The sequence below is a fragment of the Taudactylus pleione genome, unplaced genomic scaffold (assembly GCF_031769625.1).
Source record: "Taudactylus pleione unplaced genomic scaffold, aTauple2 ptg000036l, whole genome shotgun sequence".
Lineage (NCBI taxonomy): Eukaryota > Metazoa > Chordata > Amphibia > Anura > Myobatrachidae > Taudactylus > Taudactylus pleione.
Genome location: NW_028284438.1, coordinates 11,774,690 through 11,800,029, shown reverse-complemented (window position 1 = coordinate 11,800,029; position 25,340 = coordinate 11,774,690).

Genomic DNA, 25,340 nt, shown 5'->3' with positions numbered 1-25,340 from the left:
CTCCCATAAGCACCATGAAATGCTTGTTAACATTACCGTTGTCACATAGATTTTCCTGGTCTTCACCGAACAATAACATTGTAAATTAACTGTCTCGCTGTTGTAACATGAAGCATTATGGGGCATGACCCCTAAGAAATCATGAAATGTCATTATAGGATAAAATAAGAAATTCAATGATAAATGTTAAAAAGGAACAAATTCTATTCTACTTACTAATATATATCATAGATAGACACTCTTTATCATCACAATGCAACATGAATTCTCAGCATTGCTCTGGAGTCAACATAGATCATTGCACATTGAGCAACAAATACATTTCCAATACAGAGTAGGATAGTTTTCTAATATTTATTATGACAGTTATTTGTATGGATGAAAATTATTCAGCTTTCCCTATGACTTCAATTCTTGTCACTAATGACCAGAGGTTTATCTCCCATTTACATCCAGACTACTTTACATGTCTTACAGTTATTTATAGGTTTTTACTCTACCCAAACACATATTTTATTTTGTCTTCTCTTCTCTTTAGGACAGATTAGACTACTGAAATTAATGTTTTGACAAGCATTATACAGGTAAAACCAAGCAATAATAAGTTTTTGTTGACTTTTACCATTATCATAATTTTTGCTAGCTCAGAATATATACTCACAACTCAATTTTTCTCATAATGGTATATGGTATAGAAAAACTACATATAAGTGTAGGGCATCCACAAACATTTATTCTAAGGATGAGATAAGGGAATACCACTTGGTGGAAGAAACTGATAAAGTCTTTTATGCAAGTTTTGGACACTAATCCTGTGTGGCATTTACACATTTTTTATGATCATTGAAGAGCAATGCAAAATGCATCATTTTTAAGGAAAGTTATCTTTCCGTGTTGGGCAAATATGTTGGGGGGGGGGGGGGGGCAGGGTCAACTTTTCACTTCTTATTAAACATTTTATATACATTCATTTAATTATTTAAGTACATAGTTGAAAGATGTTGTATATTAATTTTTAAATGCAAAAGTACAGAGCTGGATGGAGCACTGAAGCTAACAGTGAGAGTTCAGATCCTTAGAAGCAATGGCAAAAACTTAAACAAACAAAAATATTCCTTCTTTTAAGCAGTATTGTAGATAATGGGTATATAAATACAGCAACAAGGATATTAAAATATTTAGCTAATCATATAATTGAATATGCACATTAAATAAAACAAAGATGCATAATATTGTCTAGAAATATCATTGTATTTCCTTACATACTTGTATTGATGAACATGAATGGTAGCTACTGTATCTTACTATTGTCTCTTCTATGGCACAATTAAATATCAACATTAGACAGCAAAAGCAGATAGATACACACTAACATGTATTTAAAAGTAACTGCTCTAGTATAATTGCAAATAGATCTAGTTTGCATTGTGTCTACTAGAATAAAAAACAAAACATTTCAGTCTCACCACTTCTAATGGTTAAAAACATTAACAAAAAAGATTTAAGAATTACATCTACATGGTTCTGCTCCTATAACTTACTCCCTAAGGGGTATATTTACGAAGGTGCGAGTTTGTAGAAGTGGAGCTGTTGCCCATAGTAACCAATCAGATTCTATTTAACATTTATCTAGCAACTTCTCAGTAAGTATCCTCATTTTTGATAAATGTTTACATATTTTGCTCATTATAGAGGAATAAAGATACTGTACATCTAAAGCTCTCTTTATAAAGAATCATTCAAACCCCGAAATACAGAAGGCAAAGTTGTAGGAAGTTGATGATTAGGCTCATTGCTCCTTACTGGTCTTTAATTTCGTGGCACATATCACTCACTTATGTCATACTCTATTGCACTTGTATCTATATTATGAAGGGTTTTCTCCATTTACTCCTCTTCCTGTTGCCTCTTTCTTACCTGTTATAACATGACAGGATCTGATCATAAGCCAGACTAGCAGAGTGCTTGCAGTCATTCCATGCATGTCATAACAAGTTGTTTCCTTAGCAACATTAGGTATCTGAAAACTATATACCTTTATAAAACAAAAAAAAAGTTTCTATATAGTTTATAGAATCTCTTTTTGTCCATAAACTTTCTTATGTGCTGTAAGAGTTGGATAAATGCATCTTTTAAAATGGCACCTTATACAGTACAATGGAATGATAATTTACTTTTTGGTTTAGCATATTTGTTTTTATTTTTATCCACACACAAATTGACAATATATCTACTTTACAGTTTGCTGTGACCAAGCAGGGATCAGTACATTCTTCAGATACTGGGAGTTCCTCATCTGGATGCTTTATGCCTTCTGTATAAACATCTTTAACTGCAGTCTGGAGCTCTTATTAGGACTTGACTCAGGTGTTGTTCTGCATGGAGTTTCAGTGACACTAGCAAATCAGATATCAAACATATTTGTTCTGAGTTTACCATTCTACATATCACCCTAAACATATTATGATTAGTGTAGAGTTCTGAGTTTACCACTGTACATATAACCCTAAATAGATTATGATTAGTGTAGAGTTTTGAGTTTACCATTGTACATATCACCCTAAACATATTATGATTAGTGTAGATTTCTAAGTTTACCATTGTACATATAACCCTAAACATATTATGATTAGTGTAGAGTTCTGAGTTTACCATTGTACATATCACCCTAAACATATTATGATTAGTGTAGAGTTCTGAGATTACCATTGTACATATCACCCAAAACATATTAGGATTAGTGTAGAGTTCTGAGTTTACCATTGTACATATCACCCTAAACATATTATGATATTATTAGTGTAGTGGACAGGAAAAATGTAGTTAGTTGCTAACGTTTATTGTTGTAGAGTTATGTGGTTGGCAACTGTTCATGATGTTGAGGTTTTGTAATTAGCTATATGAGGTTAGTGAGGTACCAAACTATCCACAGATTATGGACCTCACCTCATCATCTATATTCAATCCCTTAGGTGCCAGGGTATCTAATGAGATGATGACTCTTCTTTGTTAATTTGTTTTATATAATCCCCCCCCCCCAGTTGGGTTGTACTAATGTCAATACAGCAAATTCTAGTCCCGTAGGATCAGACTTGTGAAATTTTTTGAAGTTTAGGGAAATGGGATGTTCCTCTTTCCCAGCCTTGATGTTTCGTAAATGCTCCCCTAATCTTTGTTTAAATGGGCGGATGGTATGGAATATATATTGTTTTTTGCATGGGCATTGAAGGATGTAAATGACACCCTTGGTGTGGCAGGTCATAATGTCCCTAATTTTCCATTCAAATTGATTAGATGTGGATTTAAAGATAAGTATGGGGTTGTGGTGCATTCTCCACAAAAATAGAACCCCCATTGTTGTCTTTCTCCTTATTACTCCACAGCCCGGTGAGAGTGGTTTGTGTAGGCTTGCTTGGGGGTATGTGGTTCTTAACCAATTTAGCTTTCAGGTCAGATGTTGTTTGGAATACCACCTTGTGGGCATCTGGTAGTACTTCCGCTAAAGCTTCATCTTGAAGTAAAATTGGCCAATGTTTTGTGATAATTTTCCTAATGCGTGTGGCCTGACTACTGTAGTCTGTGATTAAGTAGATGCTAGTAGAGTCCTCTAATGGTTTGATTTTGTTTTTGTAATGTAGCAGAGGATCTCTATCCTTCGTTTTGAATTTATTGAATGCTTGATCTATTTTAGATGTCTCATATTGTTTTTCTTGTAGTTGAGTTCTCAGTTCATTCCCTTGTTTTATGTAATCACTGTTTCTGGAACAATTCTGTTTCATCCTCTGAAACTGGCTTAGTGGGATACTATTAAGCCAGTTTGGATAGTGCCCACTTGAAACTAAAATAAAACTGTTCACATCAACAGATTTATGATAGGTGTTTGTGTGGATCTGATTGTCCATGATCAGGATGTTGAGGTCAAGAAATGTTACCTCTGTTTTACTGAAGTGGGTGGTGAACTGGAGATTATGGTTATTATTGTTGATGTAATTGATGAAACTCTGTAATGATTCTTCCACACCCTGCCAGATAAAGAATATGTCATCTATGAATCTGGTCCAGAGGACGAGGTTTGTGTCAAACTCGCAGTTGGCCCAAATGTATAGCTCTTCCCAGTGGCTCATAAATAAGTTTGCGTAACTTGGCGCAAACCTCGTCCCCATAGTGGTACCAGTTACCTGTAGATAGAATTCATTATTGAACCACAAGTAGTTGTATGTTAAGATGTACATAATACTGTCGATGATGAAATTACTTTAGTCTGCCGTCATTGATGGGTCATTGTTGAGGAACTGTTTGGCGCACATGGTGCCCAATGAATTTTTAATGACAGAGTATAATGAGGCAACATCGCTCGTGACAAGCCAGTAATCTTTGCTACAGGTGATGTCCTTAAATTTTTGCAAAATGTCAATAGTGTCTCTCAGATATGATCTTTGTATCCTTACATAGGGTTATAAAAATGTATCTACATATTTGGACAGATTAGCTTATAGTGATTGAATACCTGAGACTATGGGTCTACCTGGTGGATTTATGGGGTAAATGGAACTACAGGATGAGGTGTGTCTAAATATTCAAATTCTTTTGCAGTCAAAAATCCTTTGCTCAGTCCCTCTTGTAGATTCTTTCTTAAGTCTTCCTGGAACTCTTTTGTGGGATCATGTGTCAGGTGTTGGTAGGTCGTGCTATCCTTAAATATTCTATTGGCCTCTTTGATGTATGTGTCCTTGTTCATGAGTACTCTGCCTCCCCCCTTATCTGCTGGTTTGATAACCAAATCCTTGTTGTTCTTTTGGTCTTCTAATGCTGTCAGCTCTTGTTTGTTTATGTTGATTTGTCTTTGTTTGGGTTTTTGTTCACTGAGTTTGCAAAGATCTCTCTCAAGCATGCTCGTGAAAGTATTAATATAATGACCTGACATATGTGTGGGGTAAAATCGTGATTGGGGTTTGTGTTCAGTGTGTTGATAGTTGTCATTTATTCGTTTATGTTGTAATGATGGCGTTTTTTGAAATAACTTTTTCAGGGTCAACTTCCTAGTAAAGCTATGCATATCTAAGTATGTATTAAATTTGTCCAATTTGGCGGCAGGGGTGATTTTGAGGCCTTTGTCCAGGACTGATATATGGTCCTTACTGAGTAATGTGCTGCTGAGATTGTATATGCTCTGTCCCTTCTGTCTTATTGTCTCAGGCCGTGCCTTTTGACATTTCTCTCCTCCTCTTCACTCCCTTCTAGTTTTCTTTTTGTTGTTTTGTTTGATATGCTTTTGGGGTTTGTGGTTAATTCTAAAAAAAGAACAGGGTCTGCAATTTGTGTGTCAGGGTGTGATACGTGTATATCTTCTGTCAGACTCACTTGTCTGGTGGGTGTGTCTTTCCCTGTATTACATGCAGGTACTAGTTGCCCATTGGCTGCATCTGTATGATTTTTTTGAGGGCTGGTTGGGTGTGTACTCAAATTAAGTAATTCAGGTGCTATGTTGAACCAGCCCCGTTCTAGTGATTGTCTTGTGGCTTAGTTTGTCTTCTTCTATGTCATGGAAGGTGAATGAGATAGTCCTTTGTTACCACCCATAGGACATCATACAAGCAATAGATATACAATCAGTTGTTTCAGATCAGGACCTCAATATCACAGTTCTACATTCAGTCAGGTTTAGCGCTGAATATCTATCTTTTTATCCATTTTACATATATCCCTAACCAATTTATGATTAGTGTAGAGTTCTGAAAAAATGCAGAATTTAATTATTTGACAAACAAGATTTGTATATATTGATTTGCTTACCACTTCAGTATACATTTCTGAATGGTAAATGTAGCACAAAGAAGGATTCCTGTTCCATTCAAGAAATGTTGAAGCAAGAACCAGGATCTCCCTCAGCTGTGTCTATCTTCTGCTCTGCTGTATTGAGACTCCAAGACACAGCACAATCCTAAATTATGTTATTTCACTTTATTTAATCCCAGCTCACTCCCACTTGTATGATCACACATATTACAGTTCTACATGTGTCATAGTAAGGCAGCAGGTACTTAGGTACATAGTTGCCTTGTATGTTCTATATAAGTGTGTGTGTATACAGTATATGTATGTATATATAGAACTGAGCAGAGCATAATTGCTCAGTTACAAAACCAGAGAGGAGGGTGAAGATACCGCCAAGTTCATCACGACTTACAACAAACATGAAAATATCATCAGGAAGTCACTCAGAGACCACTGGGATATATAACTAATGGACCCTGTCTTGAAAAATTACCTTCCAGCACAACCACAGATGGTCTTCAAAAAATCACAGAATTAAAAAGGCCTTCTAGCCCCAAGCATGATTAGAGGCATCAAAGAACAGACAACGTCACTGCCAAAATGCATGGGCTGTTACAAATGTGGATGATGCAACATCTGCTGCTACCTACACCCAAACAGAAAAGTGTTCCACAACAAAGACCACTCCAAGGAATATAAGATCAAACAGTTAATTAACTGTAACACACCCTCAGTCATCTATGTATTAGAATGCCCATTCAAAATAAAATTTGTCGGAAAAACAAAAATACCACTTAATCTCAGGATCCAAGAGCATGCTCGGAACATTAAAAATAAGATTCAAACACATGCAGTTTCTAAACACTTCATGACATATCACAACTCAGACCCAGAGGAACTCACATTTAAAGACATCAAACTGGTAACTCTAGGTGAACCAGGTGGCAATCTCTCCAATCTACTCTCTAGACGGGAGATGAATTGGATTTACGAACTAAAGAAATTTATATCCAGAAGTTTCAATGACAGCTATGAAATAGCCACCTTACTATAATTACAAGGTGCTGCATCCCTTTTTCTTCTTCCTTTTGTTTTTTATTTAAATTTTTTTTTCATACTTTGTTGCTCTCTTACAGCTAACTACAGTCAAATCACACTGGGCATGCCCAAACTCATTTGATCTTGGAAGCTAAGCAGTGCTGGGCCTGGCTAGTACTGGGATGGAAGAGCACCCGGGAAGACTAGTTGTTGTAGGTCTATGTACTGTATACTGTATATACTGTATATATGTGTATGATTTATTTATATTTAGATTGTGTTTGATATACATTTTTTATAAAAAAAGTATATATATATTTTTATAATTAACCTTATAGAATATATGCGTTTTTTAATTAATTAATTTTTCTTATGATCTTTGAAGACTATATAGTTTTATACCATTTTTGTCACTTTGTTGGATGGTAACAAACATGTCCCTCCTATGTTGTTTTGTAATCATACATTCTTAGTTTGCATATCCATTTTGGGATCCTGTGTGTCTGAGCTAACTGTAACTATCAATGAATACTATACAAAGTCTCCTCAAAGATGGCCACTGAACATTCCTGCACTTTGAAATATATGTCTGCGATTTTGAACTATTACAAAATGGTTGCCGCTGCAGCAAGTGCGGATGGGTTCCCACGGGATGCCAGACCCGGAAGTCAATATCAGAAGCCCCCACATGCCCAGTCTTGTGGACACTGGAAGTTAGGCAAAAAAATAAGTTTTCCACATCTTGGACAGGAAGTTATTATGAGTTTATATGTTATCCCTGTATATATTTATTATATGCTGCATATATCCCATATACCAGCTACAATCCCTAGGTCGCCACCAGTGCTCCCACATATTTTGCATGGTCCTCACCACACATGTTTCCAAACAGGAAGTGAGGTCAGCATTTAATTCCTAATTGATCTAGGAATAAATAAGAGCCCTGTTTCACTCACTCCTTGGTGAAGTCTACAGGACAAAACTCATTGGGTATTCCCAGAATACACCCCATCTGAAAGATAAGCATCTGCTTTTCAATCTTTATATCTTTTTTATGTCATTTGCTCATGTTTTCATGTGCCAATTTTCTTTTATATCCCCTTGGAGCTTTTATTCACCTTTGTTCTTTTTGACAGCATTTTATCGGTGCTCTGTGCATTTTTATAATAAATTGATGTTTTTATACTTATTAAGAAATTCACTCTCTTAGGGCTCTATTTACTATAATCCGCATATTGAATGCAGATTGCAGTGTGATATTACTACAAATCCCTTGCAGGAATAGAGCTTGCGAATCCCCTCCACACACTAGTCACAGTATTTTCACAAAAAATACCATGACAAAGTGCCCAAGCATGCGCTGACCGGCCGCCGCAGCTACCCCCCAGTGCTAATCCTTGCCCCCGGTGCTAAGCCCCACCCCCCGTGATCGCGGACCCCTTGCGACCCCCCCCCTCCCTTAATTACACTTACCTGCATGATCCAGGCCTTCGGTGATGTCCTCCATGCCTCCGGTCAGGTGATATCTCATACTGCACTGGGACCCGATCACATGATGACCAGGCCACAGTGCACCATGGGAGACCAGCTGACCGGAGGGGAGTCATTACCGGAGCCCCGACCACCGGTCCATGGAGTCAGGTAAGTAAATATTTTTACTTTTTTTTTTATCAGAGATCAACTTGCAGTCTGTTTACACCACACAGCTGATCACTGGGACCGGCTTCGGGCTCTGCTCTGCCTTTTAGAGCAGAGTAGGAGCCCGGTAACCGGGGGAGACCCTGGATAACGCCACCTCCTTTTTCACTTTATATTAGTAAAAATAATGTCAATAAATAGAGCCCTTAGTCTACAACTTGCCCTGGTGCCCACTGTGATGTATGGTAAATAGCAGCGGCACTCACGTGGCGTGATCTTTGTTGGTTGACTACTCCTGGAGACAGTGGCGTAACAACAGCCCTCACAGACGTGGGGGCAACCATGAGTATGGAAACCAGTGTTCAATCATTTTCAGGCATTTCCATGCATTTTTAATCACCTCACAGCTCACAATATTGAATTCACTATTTTTCACCAATATAGGCCAAAGGCTGCAGCGAGCTGTCTGGCTAAAGTAAGCAACAGAGCAGCGGCACAAACGTACGGCAGTTTAAAAAAATATAGGACATCTATGAAACATTGCCACACAGCAGTGGTAGACAGGATGGCAGTTTAATAAACTATAATAATGTCAGTCAGCAATGCCCCAAATTGTGTAAAATGTAAAGAAAAGAGGTGCAATATGGAATTGTCCCTCCCACCCACTCTTATGTGGAATATTAAAAAGTACATGCACAGTTTAACAAACCAAGCACTTTAATGACTAGGACTGACACTTTCATGACTGAACTCCTAGGCCCCCACCAAACATTTTTTGGAAGGACTACCTTCAGTTATTAAGGAGGAGGTTGATGATGAGGGTGTTGGTGGTGGAGATTGCATGTGCTGGTCCAAACTGCTGGTAGCTGATACTGGACTGCTTGTTATTAATTTACAAATTATTATAATTTTCTTAAACAAATTGCATGAAATCACTGCAAATGATGTAAGAGGGAGGAGGTGCCTACATGGTTAACGTCCCTTCTTCTGCTAACTTTGGCTTTACAAATGGAACAACTGTTGTCAGAATTTAGATTCAAATAATTCCATACCCAAGACGTGGCTTTTCCCGCTTTCTTTTTATCATGAGCAAGAACTGCTTCCACTGGTGGATGATTTACGCAAACAACATCCTCACCATCAACATCCTCATTAGCATCAGATAAGACACAAATTTTACCCTCATCCTCCTTTTGCACTTCCTCCACACTATCATCCTCATTTTCTATTATTTAGCACAGCAGTCATTGCGTCAGTGATCCACTGTGAAACTGGGTGACTGATGTTATACTTACTTCCTCTATCAAAGGACTGTTTAATAGTCAATTGTTTTTTAAATTACTACTAGTATTAGTCTTCTTGGTCCCTTTCTGGGATGAAGATCCATCCCCAGCAGCAGCAACAGGCATAGAACTCAAGGATCCTTCTGAGGAATCACGGAGACAGTCATGCTTATGAAATTGAATGCTGGACTACTTCTGATCATGAATGTTGATGATGATGCAGGTGTTGGTGGTGGAGACTGCAGGTGCTTGAATCCAGATAGAAGGGAGCAGCTAGGTGACACTGGAATGATTGTTGTTTGGCTTTTTTGTCCCCAAAGTTCAGAATTTGAAATACCCTTTCCAATTTGATGAATGCGCTGCAAGTGATGTAACAGGGAGGAGGTTCCTAGATAGTAAGTTCCTTATATCTACTCACTGTTACATGGCAATAGTTACAAATGGCTTGGCAAAGGTTGCCTGGATTTGGGTGGAAATAATTGCACAAATGAGAAGTGGATTTTTTGGTCCTTTGCCCAGACATGGCAACAATGGGATTTTTCCCACCATGGGCAACAACTGTTGCCTGATTTACAGTTTACACAAACATCGACACCATCAACATGCTCATCATCATCAACATCCTCATCATCCTTGTTGTTATCGCCAACTACGTAAATATCCTCCTCATCCTCCTGGTGCAATTTCACAGAAGTATCCGCGATTTCTACATCAGCATGTTGACTTGTGCTGCTCATCCCCACATTTGCAGAGAGCACACATTAGGTGGAAGGAGGATCCTCTTCAAGTACAGTATTAGAAAGATCAGGCTCACACATGGCAACCGCGGACATACTTGGACTCTCCTCGGGGATTTGTGACTTTTCGGAGACAAATTTTATATTTTTTGTACCTCTCCTACAAGTGCTTAAATCTTCACAACAAGAACCACCAGACTTAGCTTTAGATATTTTATTCTTTAAGAGGGTAAAAGTTGATCTTACATGGCCTAACTTAAGCCCTGGGGCATCGGCCTTCATAGATGACGTTGACGGCCTTGCATCATCATCATGACTGCTGCAGGCAGCTACAAGTCTGGTATTTGGATCCAGATCTCCTGTCATGTGACTGTCCTCCATACTCACTGCGGTATTACAGTATGTCACCAAGCAATTATAGTGCAGCTAAGTTGCGGCTAACGCACACAACCACACAAAAAATATATATATTTTTAAAACTGGGAAGTGCACCCCTGAACGAGGCAGCAGCCCCTTGATAAATGACACAGGCAGCACCCCTGCGCAGCTACATTGCAGATAATAAGTGTGGCTAATGCACACACACACAGAAAAAAAAATCTATATATTTTGTTTTACACTGCGGGGGGGAGAGCACCCTGAATGAGGCAGCAGCTCCTTGATAACACAAGCAGCACCCCTGTGCAGCTACATTGCTGATAAGTGTGGGTGACGCGTGCACACACACTAGGGGTGAAGAGCACCCCTGATGGACAGAGCACCCCCTGGACAACACAGCAGCATACCTTATGGACTGCAGTTACAAAGGAGCCACTGAAGCCCCCCTCTTCTGTCTGCAGCACAGCTCCTAGTAACACAGCCCTTAAAGGCAACAGGCACAGCCCAGAACAGCAGCCAGCCCTAGTATGGACTAGTGAACAACAGCCAGCCAGCCCCTATGACAAGTGATAACAGCCAGTCAGCCCCTATGCAGTATTGACATTAAGTAGCCTGCCCCTGACAAGTGGCAACAGTAGCCAGCCCTTATGCACACACAGCAACAGCACAGCCCAGCAATCACATCCCCCTCCTTCCTCTTCACTCTCCACAGCCAGAATGAAAATGGCGGCAATTGCGGGACCTTTTATACAATCCAAAACCCGCGAGAATCCGACAGCGGGATGATGATGTTTTGCCTCGTTTTGAGATCTGAGTCAGGCAGGAAAACCCGAGCCGACTCGGATCTCGGCTCAGATTGCTAAATTCGGGTTGGTACGGATCTCTGATAACCAAACCCACTCATCTCTAATATATATACACAGTATATACTAGCAACCCTCCCCAGCTTTGCACAAGAGCAATTTCATTTCCAGCCCCTGCATCTCATAACAACCTACGGCATGTCACCACAGTCCCCTGCATCATAACACAACCCCCTACATCTCACTCCTGTCCTCTGCATCTCACCAGTGTCATCACAACCCCCTCTGCTGCTGTGCTGCAGCTGGCTGAGGCCCGGCCACTAAGATGTGCTGGGAAGAGCAGGAGGCTCATGGATGAGAGACTTGTATTGCAGTTACAGTAAGCATTATTAACAGCATGTCACTGGGGCTGAGGCACCTTTGCATATTTCCACAGCCTCCATGCGCACCCCTCCCCAGCGGCTGAACATGGCGATGAGCAATGTTCTCTTTGCACACGGTATCCAGTATTTCCTGGGCTTCCTGTTGAGCTTCCTCGCTGTGGTGCACCTTTCTGAGAACAGCGCTGACTTCCATGGGAGTTGCATCCTGTACACTGAGGGCATGTAGCTGAGTGGGAACATACTGCTGGAAAAGAAAGGCTTCACGGTGGAGGAGTGGTTGGCCAGAGGCCGTCTGCAGGTTCAGCAAACGGATGGACATTGGAATCTGATGGTTACTAACCATCAATGTTTTTGTTCCGATTGTAGTATTTTTACCATTTTATGGTGGCGGTCCAATATTTACCACCATCAAATCAAAATCTTTTGATGGTGTTACAATTGTCTTTTTTTTTCTTGATAGCTATGCCTCCCCTGACTCCTTCATGGCTAATCTGTCTGCATTAGGGCATCTTCATGGGTTTGTGGGTGGCTGTCTCTAACTCAATGACTGCATCAGATGTGACCCTGCCCAGTCCCTGACTTCATACCCTCTCTAGGTGGCTGCTAAGCAACAGGGCACATTGCTATCTCTGATTGGCTTTCAATGTCTCAGAAAGCTAATCAGAATGCAACCCTCAGCCATGCAACAGCAGCAGTTAGTCACTCACACAGCGCAACAGTTTTTTCTGCAACTTGCTTCATTCCAAACCTCAGCTTTACATGCTTTCTTGCTGTTTTAGCACCCTGGCCAGCTCCTATACAACATGTTGGGGCAAGATATTATTTTTTGTTACTTGCCTCACTAAAATTGTTACTGCCCTGCTCCCTTTTGTCACAGATGAATGGTTCATACACCTAAACCGTCTTCAACCAATGCTGTATAGGATAGTGAAAATCCCATCAAAACCCATCCAGTTGTACAGACACACCCCTAAACTGGGGACTTTATTTTATATATATATATATATATATATATATATATATAGATATATAGATAGATGGATAGATAGATAGATAGATAGATAGATAGATATCCAAAACACAGCGACTTCTTAAAGCTTTAAATCAACCTCTGCTCATCTCAGGGATATAGGGGTCTATTTACTAAGCAACGTTAGGAGACAGAGTGAAAAGTGATAAGTCAGTGATAAGGTACCAGCCAATCAGCTCCCAACTGTCATCTCACAGGCTGTGTTTGAAAAATGACAGTTGGGAGCTGATTGGCTGGCACCTTATCACTGACATCACTTTTCACTCTGTCTCCTAACACTGCTTAGTAAATAGACCCCTCAATCACAGTGGTCACAAGCCACTTTCACCCCATGCCTGGGAATGGCGAGTGCAGGTCTGCATCCCAAATCTGGTAGTGGCGAGTGCAGTGGATTTCTGACTTTGTATATTTGGTTGATTTTTAATTAACCTTTCTCATGCACCCCTGTGCAAGCTCATTTATAATAACCTGGGTCAGCTGCCTTTTTGGTAATATGATAGAAGCTATGTTTGGTGACTGCCTTGCCTTTAAGAGCCATTAGTTGGCAGGTGAGCTTTAAAACAGGTAACATTTTTTCTGTTTAAACTCTGTGATCGCAGCTACCAGGTTTCCATAAGTATGACAGATAGTGTAGGACCTGCAGAGAAGTGGGGTCCCGTGTGTTGGGCTGCAGGCTTAAATGCATTGATCAATCCATGAACCAAAACCCCATTATTTATTTATATATTATTGTGAGTGATTTAACAATGGTGAGTTTTCTGTTTTTATTTATTTAAGCAATGTGGTCACAAGCCACTTGCACCCCATGCCTGGGAATGGCGAGTTCAGGTCTGCACCCCAAATCTGGGAGTGGCGAGTGCAGTGAATTTCTGACTTTGTGTATATATATATATATACAGTATATATATATATATATATATATATATATTGTGATATCTTGGGGGTAATTAGCTCGGCAGAGGGTGGATTGGTGCGGTGTTTAGGTGCTTAATGAGGGTTCGCATACAGCTTTCAAGTAAATAAATGATGCTTTACTTTCCAGCATGGAAAGTCAGGAAACAAACAGAAAATAATAAACAACCTAGCCCCTATTTAGGGTGTCTAACTCACTTCTTGAACCCTCTCTATTAGGGTGCAGCTAATCTGCCAACAAACTCTCAGCCTGCTTCTCTGCAGGTCTATTGCCGGCTCCAGCCTGGCTTGGCTGCCACAGCTATACAAACACAGTCAGTCTCTATGCCTTCCCTGTATCCTCCAGGTATACAGTAAGCCCTAGCTTCCTCAACCTGCAGCTTCACTGCTTTATTGTCACACAGTCTGAGAGTTTTGTGGTCCCCCTTGCCTCCTACAAGCTCCAGACACAGGCCTCCTGGCCCCCAATGGCTCACTTAGCTTCACTGGGCTCTCTGGCTGTCACAGTCCCACATAGACTGTCTCCAACAGCAGCCTGACTGGTCTGCCTTCTCATCAGCCCACACCTGAGCTCTCTCCACAAGGCAGTGATTAGGCATCTTCCCACAATGCTTTTCTACTCTGTGTGGGCAGATCTGTCCTGCCCCACACAGAATCTGCTGCTCACCAGCGCCATCTCTTGTGATGCTGCCACAATATATACTAATCAAGCTAATAAGAAATGATCAAATATGTACAAGACATTATAACAGTCTAACCAAACGTTAAATGAAAACATTAAAATGAATCAGAGTTTCATTATAGGTGGACATATTATATGCAAGCAAAAATGTGAACATATAAATTTGTATTTAGTATTTTCTTGAGTCCCCTACATCTAAAATAGGGTGAATGGGATTAGGAAGAGCCACATTCTGGAGGGCTAGTGTGAGAATACGTAATGATAATGATGACTAACAGATGCAATATCTAGACACTTCTGATTTGCTGATCGAATTTAAATTAGCATCAATGCTACAGAAGCAGAACTTGCGAGTGGTGTGCCCAGGTGCAACAATATGTTTTGGGCCTTCTCATCCATCTTACTGTACTGTACCTTGAGTTTATTATGTGCCGGTAATGCAACACAGTACCTCTAAATCAGTGGTTCTCAAACTCGATCCTCAGGATCCCACACAGTTCACGTTTTCCAGGTCACCCAGCAGGTGCACAGGTGCAGTCATTACTCACAAACACATTTTAAAAGATCTACAGGTGGAGCACCTGTGATTCTGGGAGGAGACCTGGAAAACATGCACTGTTTGGGGGTCCTGAGTTTGAGAACCTGTGCTCTAGACAAAACAGACAGCATCCTAGTGACTGCCATTGAGTACAGAGATTAACCACATGAGTTACAGTGCAGCAAGCAATCTGTACCCCCTTAAATAGAAAAATAACAATTTGACAGGAGGAGAAGCACACAGGGACTCATTCAGCTTGGATCGCAAGACTGCTGATGTGCGCACCTTGTAGATTTTTGCATTCTGCGCATGCATATGCACAGCAGTGCACTTGCGAAAGCGAATGCATCGGATACACAGATACATCACAGAGTGATTGACAGGAAGCACCCTTTAGGGGCGGAGAGGGGGGTGGTCGATGGAACGCAGGCGTGCCTGTGCATTTGAACGCCGTAACAGGGGCGTGCATAATTAAGTCCCTGCGATGGCATACGCAGCCAGAGGTCTAGATGACCACAGGAAGTTTCGCAGTTTGTGAGTCAGGGTCAGCTCAACCAGAAATGTGCGTATGGGTCCGATGTTACTGATGTTTTCGCTGACTTGTGGATGTACGTAATGGGAGTTGGGCGGCTTTATACAGTGGCGGGCGTCTTAGTATAGTGCTGCGATCACATTCATTTGCATAATTTCACAGCGCGCGGGTATGTTCGATTTTAGACTAGTAATCCAAGTTGAATGAGGCCCCCAGTGCAGTATGTGTTTAAAGTAGATGGTGTTTCTCTGGACACAGGTTGTCAGCAACTGCATTGAGCACAGTGGGATTTTGGGTGCCAGTAAACTACAGTAGTCCACAGCTGTAAAAACCTTTGCAGGGTTGGAGACCTTCCACAGAAGAATCTACTTGGACGGTACCAGGATGTGTGTAGTATTGCAAGTTGCAAATACGGGTAAAGGGCAGGTGACTGAGGCAGTGGGGCCCTTACCATGGTGATGTTACATGTGTTGCCTGCACCCACTGAGACAGCACCGCCCGGCACAGAGCCACCAGATGCTGCCCGCATCTCTCCAGATGTCCCTCAGCCTCCTTCCACCAACCTTATAAGGAAGAATACACAGTACTAAAGTACAGAATGTGGTGTTCTCCCCAGTCATCCTTCCACGTCCCCCGCTCTGCACCCCAGGTCCGACATCACAAGGCATTTCTTGGCTCACAGCTGGGTCAGTCCAACCCTGCTTGAAAAGGTTGTGCCTAGGGAAACACATTACTGGTCTGGGCATCGCCAGGCCCCTCAGTTTCCAGGTGCCTTGGTGCAGAGCACCTGCAGCACCACCGGTAGTTCCACCCCTGCACAGCTATATTGCATTGCTTTTCCATTTGGACTACAGGAGGAAAGAAGATTATCCCATTAATGTTAAAGTTGTAAATTACATGTGCAGATTTTTAATTCATTAATAACACAATACACTGTTATTTTATATTTAAGAGACTAAAGCAATTACTACTAACACTGGCAACTAAATATCTGTGCTTGTTGTGCCTAATGTACATCTAGAGCAGGGGTTCCCAACCACGGTCCTCAAGGCACACTAACAGTCCAGGTTTTAAGGATAGCCATAGTTGAGCACAGGTGACTTAATTAGTACCTTAGTTTTTTTTTAATTTAACCATCTGTGCCTAAGCCTGGATATCACTAAAACCAGGACTGCTAGTGTGCCTTGAGGACCGAGGTTGGGAATCACTGATCTAGAGCAATTGCTACTGTTTATGACCTGGACATGTCACTCAATGGGGGCAATTCAATTACTAGTGAGTACCCTCGCGGCACAAGTAAGTGTGGGACTCACAGATTTTCATTTACAGCCCCTTTGGGCTTCATACAAAAATCAAATCGAGCTGTGAGGGAGAGCGAATTACGGTGCTTTTGGCTGCATTTCCACACCGTCACAATGGCTAATTGACTCGACCACTATTTAGCAGATTTATTTAACCTTGGTGTTTATCGCGCGGGTATATCACCGGATGCAACGCACGGAGCTATTCAATTATTCTGGATTTTCCCCGTGTTGGGAAACCCGTTGGTAATCCCCATTAACCCATAGATTAAGTGCAAGAATCTATGGGTTACTTTACGCGTTAAGTCCCAAAGAGTGCATTTAAGCTCCTGAGGCTGTAAGAAAAATTCCATGCTAAATACACCCTCTGGGGCTTAACACGCAGGCATGTGGAACCTAATTGAATTGCTCAGGGCAGACAAATAGTGCAGCTAATTGAATTTGCCCCTATGTGTACAGATTATAAGGTTTTTTGTGCATCTTTTTCCTGTACATTTAGTGCTGACAACCTCAGTATTCAAATAATTATTTTTGTGCTAAATTCTCCCAGACCACAGGTGACTGTATCCTTACACAACTAATCAACCAGCAATACCTCAGACTTTAACATTCAATCTCACATGAAAATATATAAGAATGAAATATAAATATATATATATCAGATTACCATATGCACTACTGTGATCAGTGTTTTTGTTTCTATAAAACACTCAGAAAAAAGATACAAGTCCTCACCTAAAGTTAACAATTGGAACTAGGGGTTATATTTACTAAAGTGCAGGTTTTTAGAAGTGGAGATGTTGCCCTTAGCAACCAATCAGATTCTAGTTATTATCCTCTAGAAGGTGTTAGATAAATGATAAGTAGAATCTGATCAGTTGCTATGAGCAACATCACCACTTCTAAAAACCTACACTTTAGTAAATATACCCCTAGATTTTTAGTGCTTTCTACACTCTGGATAAGTGTTCAGACGCTTATTTATTCATTTCTGAAATAATTTCACTTATTTCAACACGCCCACTTTTGGCTAGCCAACCCCCAAAACCTTTTGTGCATGCGCAGTGGCAAAAAATCGCTCATTACATCACCATCTAGCTGTGTGTTCAAATTGTGTGCACCTCTAAATAAGCCCCATTATATTTACTAGAGATGTGCTGTTCAGTTCTCCACAAATCCGAATCCACCCGAATTTCATGAATCCAAACAGATCCGAGTCGCAGTTTTAATCTCCTAAGGAGATCTGGATAAATCTAAGTAGCAGTTCTGATTTTCCAACGGTTCGGATATCAGATTTTAAATCTGAATTTCAGGTTTTGGATTGCAAATATTACATGATTTTTGCTGTTTTAAAAACTTTTTATCAGTTTCTTTTAAAATCCATATCCAAAACTAAAAAACTTGAGGGTGGTTTTGCAATATCTAAACCAAAACTAAAACACAAAGATAAATCCAGATCAAAAACTAAAAGACGGGGGTCAGCGCACATCCCTCATATTTACTGGCAAAGAAGAACCTACCTTTCACTGATTTGTCTTTTCTGAGTTTCCAAATGCAGAAAGGTTTAGAGATGTATGAGACAGAAGTTAGTTCATTCTGTAATCAGGAAGGATCTTAAAATGTTATTAATGATTGATGAATCTATAATTGCCATCCTTCCAAACTGTGAGGCATATTTTGTGATTTAGTATAACTGGCCGATACTTTTCCTAGTACAATACTAGATACAGTAAATTTTTTACAGGCTCAATATCAAAATGCATTAAAATGTGAGTTTCTGTAACGGAATTTTCTCTTACAACAGATGGAGCCTCTAAAAGGCTAGGACGAAAATCTGGGCATGATACCAGATGTCATAATATGTCACTGTACAAACCACGGACTAGAACTTGCAGTTGCAGATGTTGTGGAAGAAGTAAGTGAAACATATCAGATGAAATCATTGTTTGATAAACTGTATAGCTTGTACTCTGCTTCACCCTAAAAACCCAACTGAACTATGAGAAGGTGCTAATGCATTGTGTCTCCCATTAAATGCATTTAGATGTGTTCTAGAAGCCAGCTGGGAAGCCTCTAGGGGCCTGATTCAGCAAGGAACGCAGTTGCTTATATGCACGCAATCGGTCGATTGTTGGGTACTGCGCATGCATATGCATTGCAGTGCACGTGCGAACTAGCCACTGTTATCGGGACAGCGATCGCAGAGGAGGCATAGACCCATGGCAGAGTGATTGACAGGAAGTGCCGTTTGTGGGTAGTGATGGGGGGGGGTCGGGCAACGCAGGCGTGCCAGTGCGTTTCAACGCCATTGCAGTGGCATGCATAAATTATCCACTACGATACCAGATGCCGCCTGAGGCCTCATAGCGTGCACTGAAGATATTACCGATTGTTTCTCTATGTTGACCACGTATACGGATGTGAGTAAGGGGAAGTGGGCGTCCTTATGTCAGGCTGCGATCGCAATGTGAACGCAAACATTTACATGTAACCACTGATTTTAGCAACTGCGTTGCATGCGTATAAGCAGCGTAGCGATCAGGCCCTAGGTCTGTACATGATATGTAGCAAAATGCTGCAACTCTATGGGGTGATTCAGAGGTGGATGTAGTAGTGATTGGTGATGTGTCTTCGATAGCAGGGGATATGAGAAGTTATGCAAATGCTGCAGGTGCCATCTTTTTAAATGAGATGCCCACTGCCAGCTTTTCAGATGTGCTGCATGCGTCCGAAGACACAGCATATGATCAACATCAGGAACATCAGCATGGACGATCGGACATCTGAGCAACCCTAAGGTTGCTCAGAATGTCTACCGCAACAAGGCTGCCGAGGCCAGTGAACCTACTTCGGAAGTCACAGTCACTGGCTTTGGCATGCCACCAAAACAATGGCAACTTACCCCATCACTGCCCCCAAACGCCTGCAAAATGTCAATCACACGGCGATTAACACCACCGAAGCTGCAACACCATCACTGCACAAGCTGGACTGGAGCAGCGACACCATCGCCGCATATGTGCACTGCGGCACCAATGCATGAGAAAAACAGAAACATTGGTCATTTGCAACCAAATCGGCACATTGTCCACCTCTGAATCAACCCCTAGTACAACATTCTGAAAATGTACTAAAAGACACCAGTTGATAACAATGCACAAAATAAGGGCCTCGGCTTGAACATCATCTTATTGATAAGCCATTTAGCTTAAACTTACTTTTGATGCAATGGTTGAATTAGAAGTGCTTTCTTTTGGAACTACAAAATCAATCAATTACACTTATGCATGATCATAAGTTAATTAAGCAGATGTGCCTGGTTTTTAGCTTCATGTGAAAACATCATAGAACACACTTTATCATTTCTAATCAAGCAGTTCATTACACAAAGTTTAACGGAGTTGTTTGCTTAAAGTGATTGATATCAATTACACGCATTTCTTCAAACTCTTAGATAAATGGAACGTGTATTATCCTACTTTTATAACTCACTCCACCTACTATGCATTAGCTGCATTCCATTCCCAACAAGCCGAAGATAATAATAAATGGCAAGATCAATAACATATGGAAGTGCTTGATTTATATATATATATATATATATATATCTACCCAACAGGAAGGCAAACAGTACTCAGTAGACTTGCTATAATTTTAAAATTTCCTTTAATGATCCAACGTTTCGGGGTTTCCCCCTTCATCAGGGAAAGCAGCATACATATAAATATATATTTATATGTACTGTATGTATAGATAGATAGATATACACAACACATAGCAAGCAGCACTCCACAAATTGAGTAACTTCAATCAATGCAGGTGCCCTCTACCCTGATCAGTTACAAGCACACCAATAAATACAAATACCAATCTAATGGCGGCACTCATTGCAGAAATAACTCAAACCAGTCTAATGAGGTGACCAACAATTCACATTCACATCACTGCAATGCAGGTTGTGAGCCCTGTTGAATGGTATTTAATCGGGTAAGATGTGCTTTATTTTGTACCCTGATGAAAATGTGTGAATAACATTGAAATGTTGCTCACCACCTTGGACTGCTTTGAATTATTTCTGCACCAAGTGCTGCCATTGGATTGGGATCAATATATTGGAGATGGGACCCGACCCCTGTGTTTTGGTTTTGGCCTTGGATCTGTATTTTTTAACCAAAAAAAATAGCTAAAATTACATGATTTTGATTTGTTAGCATGCAATCCAAAACCCCAGTTTGGTTTTTAAATCTGAGTTTCGAACCACGGAAAGATCCGAACCGGGACTCGGTTCTACTCAGTACCCAAAAGTGATTCCGAACTCAGAATCGGTTCAACTCAGAACCCTTCAATTCAGTTGTTGTCAGTTCTCTAAGAACCAGACCCACACATCAGTGCTATATATAGATTATAATATATAGATTATATTAAATGCAGATAAGATATATATCTATAGAGCAGGTTAACCTCTAACATGTACCCTTGTCCCTTATATTATGGTAATGGCATACTTGCCTACTCTCCCGGAATGGTTCGGGAGAGTGTGCAAGTCTCCAGCAACGCGATTCACACTAAAAGTTTCACCATGAGCTCCACATGGTCTAGAACCAGCCCTGACTTCTCAAGACTTACTGTAAATAGAGATGTGTGCGGACCTCCGTGTTTTGGTTTTAGATCTAATTCATCTGTGTGTTTTGGATCTGGATTTTGTTAAAGAAAAATGTATAAAAACATTTAAAATCATGTAATTTGGGCCTTTTTTGTTCCTAAAGTATAATTAACCTCAATAACATTAATTTCCAGTAATCTCCAGTCAATTTTGACCATCTCACAACTAGAAATATTGTTTTCACCTATTTTGGCCAAAGGCTGGCTAAACTAAGCGACAGAGCAGCGGTACAAGCACATGGCAGTTTAAAAAAATAATATAGCACATCTAGGAAACATGTTTTCATTAATCATCACAGGTAAACAGAGGTAGAATATCAAAGCAGTTAAATGGTTAAAAAAAATGGCATGGGGTTTCTCCCTAATTCCATAATCAGCCCTGGACCTTTAGCTTGGTCTGGTCATGGAAAATCAGGGGAAAAACTACTTTCCATTTACCAGCACCAGGCTGAATCAGTCAGGATGGCAATGCCACAGCAGAAAGAGACACAGCAGGGGGTCCTCCTGCAAAAGCATTAAACCAGACAAAACTGGTCAGCCCAGAGCTGGCAAATTCACAGAGAAGTGGGGACCCCCTCCAGAGCATTAAACAGTCCATTACCATGGCAGCAGTTGCTCTCAGACAATCAGTGGCCACTGCTATGGAAACTGGCCACTAATTGGATGAGAGTGAATCTTATATATAATATTCATTGGTCTGTTTGTTTGTTGGTTTGTTTGTCCGGTTATGCATTCAGACACCCCTGCACTGATTGGGATGAAAGCAACACGAGGTGGTCCAGTTGGATCCGGACCTGGTTTTAGGGGATTAGGGTCCCGGCCGGACCTCCTGTTGGTGTAAGCTGGGCAGAACTTTGCCCTGGGGAGCCTGTTCTAGGCCTTTCACTGGATGGATTTGGATGAAAACTTCACAGAGGGTGGCAATTGATCTGAGATGCCTAATGGGCTGGTTGTGGTCTAAGACGGACCTCACAACGGAGTGCGCCAGGCAAAACTTTAACCCAGGAAGCCTGTTCTGGGCCTTCCAGTGAATGGATTTGGACATCATCATATAATTTGGACAAAAACTTCACAGAGTGGTAACATTGGTTCCCAGAAGACATACCAGGGGGCTGAGGTCATGGTCGAACCTCCCATTGGAGTACACTGAGCAGAACTTTGACCCGGGATGTTGGGCAGAACTTTGACCCAAGGAGCCTGTTCTGGGCCTTCCAGTGGATGGATTTGAACGAAAACTTCACAGAGTGGTAACATTGAATCACAGAAGACATACTAAGGGGTTGATATCCCAGTTGGACCTCCCGTTGGTGTACCTGGGCAGAACTTTGACCCATTGAGCCTGTCCTGGGCCTTCCACTGAATGGATTTGGACAAAAACATCACAGAGTGGTAACATTGGATCCCAGAAGACATACTAGGGGGTTGAGGTCCTAGTCAGACCTCCTGTTGATGTACATTGGGCAGTACTTTGACCCGGGGAGCCTGTTCTGGGCCTTCCAGTGGATGCATTTGGATGACATCACATAATTTGGACAAAAACTTCACAGAGTGGTAACATTGGATCCCAGAAGACATACTAAGGGGTTGTGGTCCCGGTTGGACTTTCCATTGGTGTAAGCTGGGCAGAATTTTGACCCAGGGAGCCTATGCTTCACCGTCCACTGGATGGATTTGGATGAAAATGTTACAGAGGGGTGGCAATTGGTCTGGGATACCTAATAGAGTAGTTTGGGGTCCCAGTCGGACCTCATGGCGTAGTGTGCCGGAAAGAACTTTGAACCATGGAGCCTATTCTGGACCTTCTACTGGATGGATTTGGATGACATCACATAATACTTAATAACTTGAAAATTTAAACCCAGGCCACATCGGGTACTTCAGTTAGTGTGTAATAAAGATTTACAACATTCAATGTGTGAGTACTGTGTTTTGTATAATATTTTTTTCACATTGGAGATATAGGTGCCACCAGCCTGCTGGCACTTGTAGTTCTACAAGTGTCAATAAGCAGGCTGACTGTTATTTGTAGTTACATTGTGAAGAACAATATTATTACTTCAATTAACCTATTAACCCTGCATCGACCGGCCAAGGATGCAGGGAAGAGCCCTGGGCTGAAACCCCAGGACTGAGTAATGCTTGGGAGGTCGGACCCCATTTTTCTTTGAATGCTCACTGTCCGAGGTTTGCCAGCCCTGGGCTGACCAGCTTGGGGCTGGTTTAATGCTTGGCAGGAGGACCTCGCACTGTGTGTCCTCCTGCTCTGGCATAACCACCCCGGCAGGGTCAGCCTGGTGCTGGCAAATTAAATATAGGGGGAACACCTCACTTGTTTTTCCCCCAATTTTCAATTATCAGACCTAGCTAATAGGTCTATGGCTGGCTATGGAATTGGGGGGGGCACATCTTTTTTTTATTTCAACTATTTAACTGCTTAACAATTAGGGTGTATGAACAAAGGTGCTGGGTCTGATGATGAATACAAAAACAATAACAAAAAACTGACAGAAATGTGTTTTTAGCAACTATATGCAACAATATAACACACATATTATTGAATTCCATAAAACGCACACAATATATAAAACATGATAATGATACTGGATATGGATGTCCACATGATCTCTTGGAGGTGTTTAGAAAAAAAGTCCTCACCCTTTTAGGTGGATGCAGTGAGCTAGCTTCAGTAGCTGTGGGTCCCGGGCATATTGCTCGGCACCACCATAACACGTTAATTGGGGAGCCCAAATGGGAATACTAGTGCATCCAAAGACAATCCAGGTCCAAGTCGTCTGCACAATGCGTTTCGGAATATCCTTCATCAGGAACGGATGATGTTCATACACCCTAATTGTTATGCTGAGGGAACTATAGAGAGTAGTTGTGTTGCTCTCAAGGTGTATGTTGGGCTGCAAGTGGTTCTGTTTTATTGCGCAAGAATTGGTTTCACTAAAAAAAATTTCACGTTTAACTATTTCACTTCTTTAAAAATCCCAAGAAGCATGAACAGATCATAGCGATCTGTGCATGCTTCTCCCAAACTCACCTGCTCTTCCCAAGCCATTTTGTACAGGGACTTTAATTCAATCCAAAACACGTGAGTTTTTTTTTTAATCCGAGTTCCGAACTGACAGCAGACCCGAACTGGGACTCGCTTCCACTCGGAACTCCAAAGTGATTCCAAACTGGGACTCGATTCGACTCGGAACCCCTAAGTTCAGGTGTGTTCGTATTTCAGGTAAACCGAACCACACATCTCTAATTTTGAATATTTACAAAGTCGCAGATAAAGCACAACGGAACTTGGCTTGAGAAAAAGCCTCAACCGCTGAATCATGGCATTTTTTATACAGATTCAGACTTTGTCGCACAGAGATATACAAATGTTGCACATGAAATTGATCAGCGCAATCTAGCAAAATAGTTTTGTCACTTCCAGATGTTTTATTTGTGCGAATAAGATGCACATTTTGAACAAAAAATATACTCAGCAGGCCAAAGTGTTGTCCAGGACCTGGTGCTTTTTTTGTGCAACCGAAACTACAGGGTATGACGATACATCCATATGCAAGTAAAGCATTTTTGCTCTGCCTCTCATTTGGGATGCGAGACTCAATCAATGAACATATACTTTAAAGATGCCAGTTG